General features: G+C 41.2%; 1 long non-coding RNA gene across 1 annotated transcript; it reads right to left on the reverse strand.

The window, feature by feature from the left end:
• Nucleotides 1–5,151: 5,151 nt before the first annotated feature.
• LOC136544755 (uncharacterized) lies at nt 5,152–6,722 on the reverse strand. The gene is made up of 3 exons (XR_010780824.1): nt 6,269–6,722; nt 5,624–5,670; nt 5,152–5,540 (listed from the first exon to the last, which is right to left on the reverse strand). It is a non-coding gene; the product is annotated as an uncharacterized lncRNA (long non-coding RNA).
• Between the last annotated feature and the right edge of the window lie 2,862 nt (nt 6,723–9,584).

Here is a 9,584-nt window from a genome sequence, read left to right on the forward strand (position 1 = left end):
ACGAATCAATATCTACAATTGTTGTTTTGGTCAACTTTCCATTTCAGAAAGTTTGGATGGTTCAAATTTGTGATTTTTAAATTTCAACGCCTACAAACTAGTTTTCGGAACCCTAGGTTATCTCAAATTGAAAAGTTTTGAATACCAAGTTTGTTCAGATAATCAAGATCTACAATACATATATAGTCCATTTTTTCATTTGAGAAAGTTTGAACAAAATATAGTTCAAATTTCACAAGTGTGTGACATAGTTTCAGAAAGTCTATATGAGATTCAAGAATTTATGACTAGTGTTTGATAAAACTTTCTCAAATGCGAAAATGAGCTATGTAACAATTGTAGATCTTGCTGAGATGATCAAACTTGATATTCAGAGTTTTTTCATCTGAGGTCATGTAGTGTCTCATTTGAGCAAGTTTGACCAAGTCAAATTTGGTCAAATGAAAAAAAAACAACACTTTGACTCTAGTATTATGAACTCTAAATGACTTCTGGATGTTGCAATAGAGTGGATGTTCAAATAGAGTCATCTGGATGTTGCAAAGGGTAGTCTCACACACATGCATAAAATGTAGTCTCACACACATACAAAAATATGTAGTCTTACACACAGTACATAAATATAGTCTCACACGCATGCATAAATGAAGCCTTACAAACACACACTTACACAAACACTCCACGTTCAACAACTAGCTAGCCCGCTGTAACGACTTTCCCCTTGACATCTTTTCGTTCCCATGGCATTATATCTTTGGGGAGGTTCTTTTCCACAACACTGATCTTCTTAGGAAAGTCTATGAATAGCGGCATCTCATCATAGTTATTGTAAGCTTCAACATCGTCCACGCCATCAACTCCAATAATGTGTTGTTTCCCGGAGGCAACCACGTGCTTTGTCTTCTTCTTCGGGGGAAGGTTACTTTGTGGGTCAGACATATAGAAAACTTATGCGACACGTGAAGCGAGCACCCAAGGGTCATCTTGGTAGCCTAGATTCTCGAGGTCCAGGACCCTCAATCCGATCTCGTTCAGTTGGTGTTGTTTAATCCAGCGGCATCGAAACAGGGCCACCGTTATATCCCTTCCATAGTCAAGTTCCCATATCTCTTCAATGTTGCCAAAGTATTGGATCTTTCGCCCTAATCCATCGAGAGCCTCTATTCAAACGTCGCTGTTTTGGTTCACATATTTACTATCCTTTGCGTGGGTATAGTACGTGTACCCATTGATGTCATAAGCATTCCAAGATGTCACTTGTTTCGATGGCCCCTCCGCCAACCTACTGATGGTAATATAGTCTATGGTTTCTTCAGGCGGTATGTTTTGGTCCTTCAACCATATAGTTAGTCGTTGCTTGTGCTGTTTCATGACCCAATCATCCGAACGGCCATTTCTCTCCGCCATAATGATAGCCAAGTGTTCATCAATATACGGTTGCATCAGTTGTGTACTCTGCAAGACACTGTAATGCGCCCGACTCACCTCTTTGTAATTATGGTCGATGAACACTTTTCTACCACTGGTGCCCTTCCCAGCCAGCCTACCCTTGTGACGAGAATTGGGTTTACTAATCCCTTTATGTACTTTTAGGTACTCTTGACAGCACTCGACGACTTCTTCAGTACTGTAACCCTCTATCATGGAGCCCTCTAGGTATGCTCGATTATGCACGTATCGACTTAAAACCGACATGAACCGCTCATAGGACCACATTTCATGCAAGTAGCAAGGGCCAAGCGCCTGTATCTGATGAACCATGTGAATCATGAGATGTTGCATTATATCAAAAAAAGCAGGAGGTAAACACATCTCCAGTTGGTTTTGTGTCTCCACCACAAATTCATGTAGGTCACTCAGCTCTTCCTTGCCAATCGTCTTCTGTGAGATCTTCGAAAAGAAGTAGCACATGCGGGTGATGGCCATTTTCAAGAACTCTGGCTTTATAGCCCTGATTGCAATAGGTAGAAACACTGTCAGCATCACATGGTAATCGTGAGCCTTGCAGTGTGTTATTGACAAGTCCTTCATCGACACTAGCTTCTTCACATTTGCTAAAAACCCAGTCGGGACTTTGATCCCCCTCAGGAAAGTGCATATAGCTCTCTTCTCGTCTGGTGTTAGGTTGAAGCACGCCGTGGGCAGAGTGTATTTTCCATTAGCCTCAGGTACCGGGTAAAGCTGTGGCATCATGTTTAACTGTACCATGTCTTTCCGTGCTTTCAGACCATTCTTTGACTTGCCTGTGTCCATCAAGGTAGCAATGAGACTCTTAAAGACATTCTTCTGCACGTGTATAGCATCAATGGCATGAGGGACCTCCAAGTCTGGCCAATAAGGCAGATACTGAAAGAAGATCGATTGTTTCTTAAAAGGTACGCCTTCGATAGGAGGTGTGCTTCTATCTCTGTTCGTCCCATCCGGATTCTTCTTTCCATAGACGACGCGTATGTTTTTCACCATTCTGTACACATGTTCTCCGTTATGACGTCTCTCCGGAGAGGGTTCAATCTCCGGGGCGTTGTCATAAAATCTAAAGAACAATTTGCTGCGGTACTTGTGACTTGTCTTTAAGAAGCGTCGGTTCCTTAGGTAAACTATCTTCTTGGATGCATCCAGGTAAACCCATGTAGTACCATCCAAGCAAACCAAGCATCCCATCTTCCCTTTGATCTGTCCAGACAAAGCAAACAACGCGGGGTAATCATTGGTAGTAACAAATATTATTGCTCTACATATGAAGTCCTCCTTTCGGAACGCATCGTACATCTGCTCCCCATGCCTCCATAGTCTCTCCATTTCTTGCATCAAGGGCTCGAGGAACACGTCTATATCAATGCCTGGTTGTTTAGGGCCAGAAATAAGAATAGTGAGGAGAAGGTACTTTCTCTTCTGACACAACCATGTTGGGATGTTGTACATGGTCAAGATCACTGGCCATGTGCTGTGGTTGCTCATCCTCTCATTGAAGGGATTCATTCCATCGGTGCTCAGGCCAAACCGTACATTCCTTGGGTCATCGCTGAATTCTTTATGCTTCTCATCAAACCTTTGCCACTGACTACAATCAGCCGGGTGTGCAATCTTATCATCATCCACCTTGCGCTCATCATCCCACCATGTCATGAATGCGGCTTCTTTAGGGTTTAGGAACATACATCTCAAGCGGTCGGTCACTGGCAGGTACCACATTACCAGGGCAGGAATTCTTCTCTGCTTTGCATCATTGCCTAATGGAATGTCCTCTGAGGGCTAAGATTCTTGTACCACCTTTTTTGTACCCTTCTTATTCCTCTTTTTCCCCGTGGATGGTTCGTCCCCACCGTAAAGGTCATTGTTCTTGTACCGGCTGGCCCCACACCGGGGACATTTATCCAATGACTTGAACGTTTCACCACGAAAAAGTATACAGTGGTTGGGGCATGCATGTATTTTTTCAACCCCCATTGTCAATGGACTTATGATCTTCTTCGCTTGGTATGTGTTGGCGGGAACTGAGTTTGGTTGTGGCAGCACCCATGACAGGAGATGCAATAGATCATTGAAACTACAGTCTGACCAGCCATACTTAGCCTTCAGGATGAGCAGCTCAAGTATGAAATGTAGCAATGTCCAATGTGTCGGACAACCCTTTTCAACACCATACACAGTCTCCTTCGATGCTTTTGTCACTCTTTCCAAATTTTCTAGATCTTTCGGGTTATTTAGTAAAATTCTCTGGTTCAAGGGTTCGAATCATGTCATCTAAATCATCTTCAACTCCGACACGTGCTCCACCATCATTATTGGCACCACCTTTGTCGTTACCATCCCAACCACCAGCATCACCACCTTGTTCATTGCCAAACTCGAAATCTATTTGTGCATCAAGCTCGGCTGAATATTGGGACAGGGATTCTATGGTTCCATCATCGTATTCCTCCTCATCCTCGTCGTTAACAATAACCGTTTCACCATGATGAATCCACATTGTGTAGTCCTCAACAAATCCTCGTATAATCAAATGTGATCTGATGATGTCTCATCTGTCCATACCATACGGTTCTTGCAATCTTTACAGGGACAAATAATTGTATCCTTATTCTCTTTCAATGTCGTTGCATGCTTCGTTGCGGCTTTAATAAATTTATCCACCTCTTCACGGAAACCTGCCTTGAACCTTAACGAACCATACATCCAAGAGTTCATGTACTCCATCTTTTACAACAACAACAAAACAACCATTAAAGGACTACTTATTCAGATATATATAAAAATTAATCAAAGTAATAATTATTTGAGAATAATTGTATATACCTCAGATATATATGAATATAAATCTAATATAATTACATGAAGCATACAAACACACCATGGTAGAGGAAAATTAATTAATGGCCCATTTATCCATAAATAATTAAAATACATATTTATTGATTACAATAAACAATTTCAAAGACAACAATTAGCAATAATTATACTTTACCCAATATCTTTCGTACAAACCCTAGTCTAATTTTATCAAACATAAATTTACAAAAACGAAATTAATAAAAAAACCAAACCCTAGATCTAGATCACATGCACATGAAACATCCATAAAACTAACTAATGGTTCACTAAAATCAAGAAGCATGGACCAAATAAAGGTATGGTCTTGTTCCCCTCCCTAATTTACCCTAGTACATTTAAAAGTTGGGTCTAATTTGCTCATAAATAGCTCAAGCACCATAGAAGAGAGAAAAACAAAACTCTAATTATTCACTAATCAACCATTAAAACTTCAAAAAAAAGTGTGGAATAGCATTTTCTTACCTTCTACAACCTCTCCACCAAAGGATTTGAGACCAAAACCTTCCCCCCTTAGTAGAGCAATTTTTGGGAGGTGCCCAAGGCCTCCCCACCTTTCTTTCACGGGTTGGAGTGAATGACCCGAGGAGGAAGAAGGTGCTGCCTCAGTTTTATATGGGGGCCATTTGTAGGGGCGGCTGGTGATTGAGCCGCCCCTACAAATAGGAGCTATAAATACGGGGCCATTTTTAGGGGCGGCTCAATCACCAGCCGCCCCTACAAAAAGAATTTCCAGGGGCGGCTGGTGATTAAGCCGCCCCTACAAATCAAACCCTATTTGTAGGGCGGCTCGTAACACCAGCCGCCCCTACTGTTCCATTTGTAGGGGCGGCTGGTGTCTGGGCACCCGAGCACGCCACTGTAGGGGGGGCTCCATCACCAGCCGCCCCTACAAAAAAAATCGATCCGTTGCTAAAAATCGTTTTCTACGTAGTGTCTCTGCTCATCAGAAATAAATGGCTCTAGCCTTGCAAAGCTGTTATGAGCTATCCGGATAGATTCGCTTTTGCTGATAGCTAAGCCCTTCAGATCAGGTGTGAAAGCTCCCGTGAATCCCTTCAATTGTGATAATTCTGGACCGATGTCAATTTCAGGGCGATTCATGAGAACTGAGAGAATAGCTTGAGTAGCACATGCATTACTGTCTGGGGCTCCCACATGAGTAGGGTCTGAGGCTCCACTTGAAGAGAAAAATTAGCCCATATACTGGCCTATGAAAAGTGGAGAGGAAGAACATGAGTTCAGGGCATTCAGATAGCAGATATTGATGACATAAAAGAATAAAGATTCTCACCGCAGTTGACTAAGAGAGTCCACATCAAGAGAATAAAGCTCTTCCACCTGTTCAAAGAACATCCCAAATATATAAATGTCTTAACAGCATTATCAAACTCAAGAATAAAAGCATGACCTCAAACATAGTTGGTAGCTGGCATGTTGTCATGTGACTAGAGGTCCCATACTGAACGAGTGCAAGTGAATAAGCAAGTGTAGAACAAAATCTCACTCAAGGCCTCTCATTTGAATTTGAGTTGACAGTTGCATAAAGGTAAAAAAAAAGTAACTATTGACAACAAATTATCAGTTATTCTTCTTTAAACTAAACTGCACGTCTTCACAATCTTGTTGACATACAAGTTTACAATCAGCTACATGCCATATATTAACTATGCTTATCCTATACTGAACGAGTGCAAGTGATGACTGATGATATAAGTTGTTTTCTCACGCTACTATTAGGAACGGTGAAGAACACATGCTGAATGACTTGAAAGATGATGACTCTAAAGGAAAATTATCCCCTTGAAGATAAAACGCGGCACACGCTTACTGGAAAATAAAACGCATATATAAAGATCAGGTCGCAGCTTGCAACCTTGCAGTTTCTACAACCAAATACTTCAGATCGGGAATGGAGATAAGGGCCATGGATCTAGACCTGCTGTGTTGTGCTGTCAGAGGCGAGGTAGCCATGGATGCACAGATGAAGCCGGAGAGCAGCGAGCTGAAGTCCAGCTCCAGGTCGAGGTCGAGGTCACCGGCAACCGCCCTAACAGCCTAAAGGTCGACGTCACCGGTCGGAGCCCCGCAGGGCCACCAGATGCAGTGGGCTGCGGTCGTGCGGCTGTGGAGGTCAGGCCGTCGGCGTTGGGGTCGCCAGCCTGTGCGCTGCTCCTCCGTGGGATTGAGCCGCGGCGGACGGCGAGCAGGGGAGTACGCGAGAGGCGGTGGTGTCGCGTACTCGCGGCAGAGAGGGGAGTACGCGAGCGAGGCAGCGGGCAGAGCGCCGGGCGCGTCGCGTGTTCCCGTTGCGGCGGCGGGGGAAAGGGGCGGCGGCGGCGGCCGAGGGCTGGTGTGCCTGTGTGCGTGTGTGACGCGGGTGGGTGTGTGCGTGTGTGGCTGTGTGCGGCCGGATGCGGGTATATGAGTGAGTGTGCCAGATCTGATATTCGGCAAACCCCCTTCTTTATCGAGTGTCAGACAAGAAGCACTCGGTAAATCTATTTTTTTTTCATAACGTATTTTTCTAAATTTATTCCGATGTACTTTAAAAATACCTTGTCAAATTCACTCAACAATATATATTTGATTTTCTACGAATATTATTCTATTATTTCATGTAGTTATAGCTCAAATTCAATTTATATCAATTAAAATTATATAATTGCACTTAATAAATTAAAATTATCAAACGGATAAAAAAAAATTACCAAAATTTCACGTGAAACAATCTATGTTCACTATTGCCTATACAAAAAGTTTTAAAGTCAAACCCCAATTCGACCGTCACTTTGTCAAATCTTACCGAATCCTTCTCAACACTACGATTCTTCTTCTAAGATGCTTCGATTTGTAAACATCATACGTGACAAAACGTGCGAAACCTTATCAAATTTTTACCACAGCCTCCACGTATGATATCATCACATCATGACAAATCTCATGACTTTCAAACTTCGTTTGCTTTTTTTAGAATTTAAAAACCATTCGGCCACACTTTCGTGGTCGTGTTTCCTAAACGAGATGTTCGGAATTTCTTTTCATTTCGAAGGTAAGGCCTCACACTGGACTCAATAACATGACTATCATTTGTCTACTCATTTTATTCTATTATTTGAATCACTTGCAGTTCAAATTTGACTTAAACCAAAAAATTTCTTGAAATGCAATAAATTAATTAAATATAGCAAATAGATCCAGAAATATACCCAATTTTAACATGGAGTACCACATGTTGTATGTGTAGAGTAGAAAAAGTTTGAAGGTCAGAAGAGAAGAAAACCTTATTTCTTTATCGAGTGCAAAAAAAACACTCGGCAAAGAGCTTGTTTGCCGAGTGCAGAAAAACACTCGGCAAACCCCCTTCTTTGCCGAGTGTTTTTTTTGGCACTCGACAAACCCCCTTCTTTGCCGAGTGTTTTTTGGCACTCGGCAAACCCCCCTTTTTTACCGAGTGCAATTATTTTGCCGAGTGTTTTTTCGCACAACACTCGGCAAAGAGCTTGTTTGCCGAGTGCCCGAAGGATTGCACTCGGCAAACCCCCTTGCACTCAGCAAATTGACTGTTTCCGGTAGTGGCTTCACGTGCTCACGCCGCACTCGGTAGGGGGTTTTCTGTAAATGTATGTTAAATTTAAGATTAAATAAATAGGCATGGACCTGCAGTGAACTATTTTAAAAGTTTATTGCTCCAAAAATACAGTTTAAAAGTTGATGGACCTATATAACACCCCAACGAAAGTTAATGGACCTCCAGTGCATTATATATATATAAATCAAGTCAAACTATTTTTTATTTAACAAAATATATAAAAATATTAATATTTATGATACCAAATAAGTGTGATCTTATGAAATATATTTTTATAGTACAGCTCTTTTGTCTTACAAATATCACATACTTTTTTTATAAATTTATCAAACTTTAAATAGTTTGAATAAAGATGGAAATAGAATTTACAACCTTTTTAGAATGGTATGTTTGTTTCAATTTTTTGTTGGCTTCTATCGGCTAGAAGCTGAAACAAACAATCTAGCTGTTGAGCTAGCTGGTTTATGAAAAGATAGAAAGTTGGGTTGTGAAGAAATAAACTAAAAGATGAAAAGTACATTTTAAGTAGCTTTTTCGGTTTTTGCTTGGTGCGCTGAGAAGCTAAAATTTATGACACCTAATGGTGGTTTTCGCTTCAAATAAGGTGATGGTTCTGTTGGTGGCAGTTGCTAGAGCTACACACACATGCGCAACATTGTGTGCAGCCGTAGCAGCTTATTCGAACAGCCCCATGGAAAAAAAAAAAAAAACCAATAGCCAGAAGCCAAAATCAAAATAGCTAGCTTTTGTGCTAAAAATTCCAAAAAGTTACAACTCAAACAAACATGCTCTAAGAGTGGCATCCTATTAACAATCAACTAGGCCACATAATTGTGCAGCTAGCTAGTACATTATTAAATTTTATATTATATTCTGTAACCTTGTTATATCCTCTTTATTTGTTTTTATTCTCATGTCATGTTAGTAAATCAATTGTTTTATTGCGTTTATTGTTTTCAAACATAGTTGTTCACCTTTTTTTTACAAGCGCACCTTATCTTTACTTTATTCCTTGGTTGTCTGCCTCTTTTGTCTGGTGCTACTCCAAAGAATTTTGGTGTGTAGTCCATAGTGAACAGGATCCTCACTGAAGCACCTCATAGTTCTAGTGTCCTTTATTTGGTATACACCAGAGAGCTCTGGTGCTCTCAACTTACATTGACCCACATGTGCATCCTCTTTGTACTGAAACTCCGGTGCTGTCCCGGAAGTATGCGTGTACACTTCAACACAATGTCTCGGACGTGATCCCGGCTAGATTTCTCCGATGCTCACCGAAAAACTCTGGTGCTTTTTCCATTGCGCTTGTGAGTGGTTTCTTCGTGTCCTTTTGTCCAAACTTCTCTTCCTTGATGTCTTAAGCCTCTTGTTTGTCTTCTAGGGTCTTCAATGCTCATTTTTTATCTTCATATGAGGTGTTGATTACTTGATCTTCACCTTAGCCTAGCTCAAGTCCATCTTTGCATTCTATGGGCTAATGTACCTTATATACTATCAAATGTTGTTTGTCCAAATGGTTATATTGTTAATCAACTATCAAAATCACTAAACCTTCGTTAGGGTCCATATTTATTGCGCTTGCAATTTCGCTAATTCTTGGTTTGCTGAAGGGACCGTAACGCCTAAGAGGGGGGGTTGAATTAGGCAACTTAAAAATCTACTT

The sequence above is a fragment of the Miscanthus floridulus genome, chromosome 3 (assembly GCF_019320115.1).
Source record: "Miscanthus floridulus cultivar M001 chromosome 3, ASM1932011v1, whole genome shotgun sequence".
NCBI lineage: Eukaryota > Viridiplantae > Streptophyta > Magnoliopsida > Poales > Poaceae > Miscanthus > Miscanthus floridulus.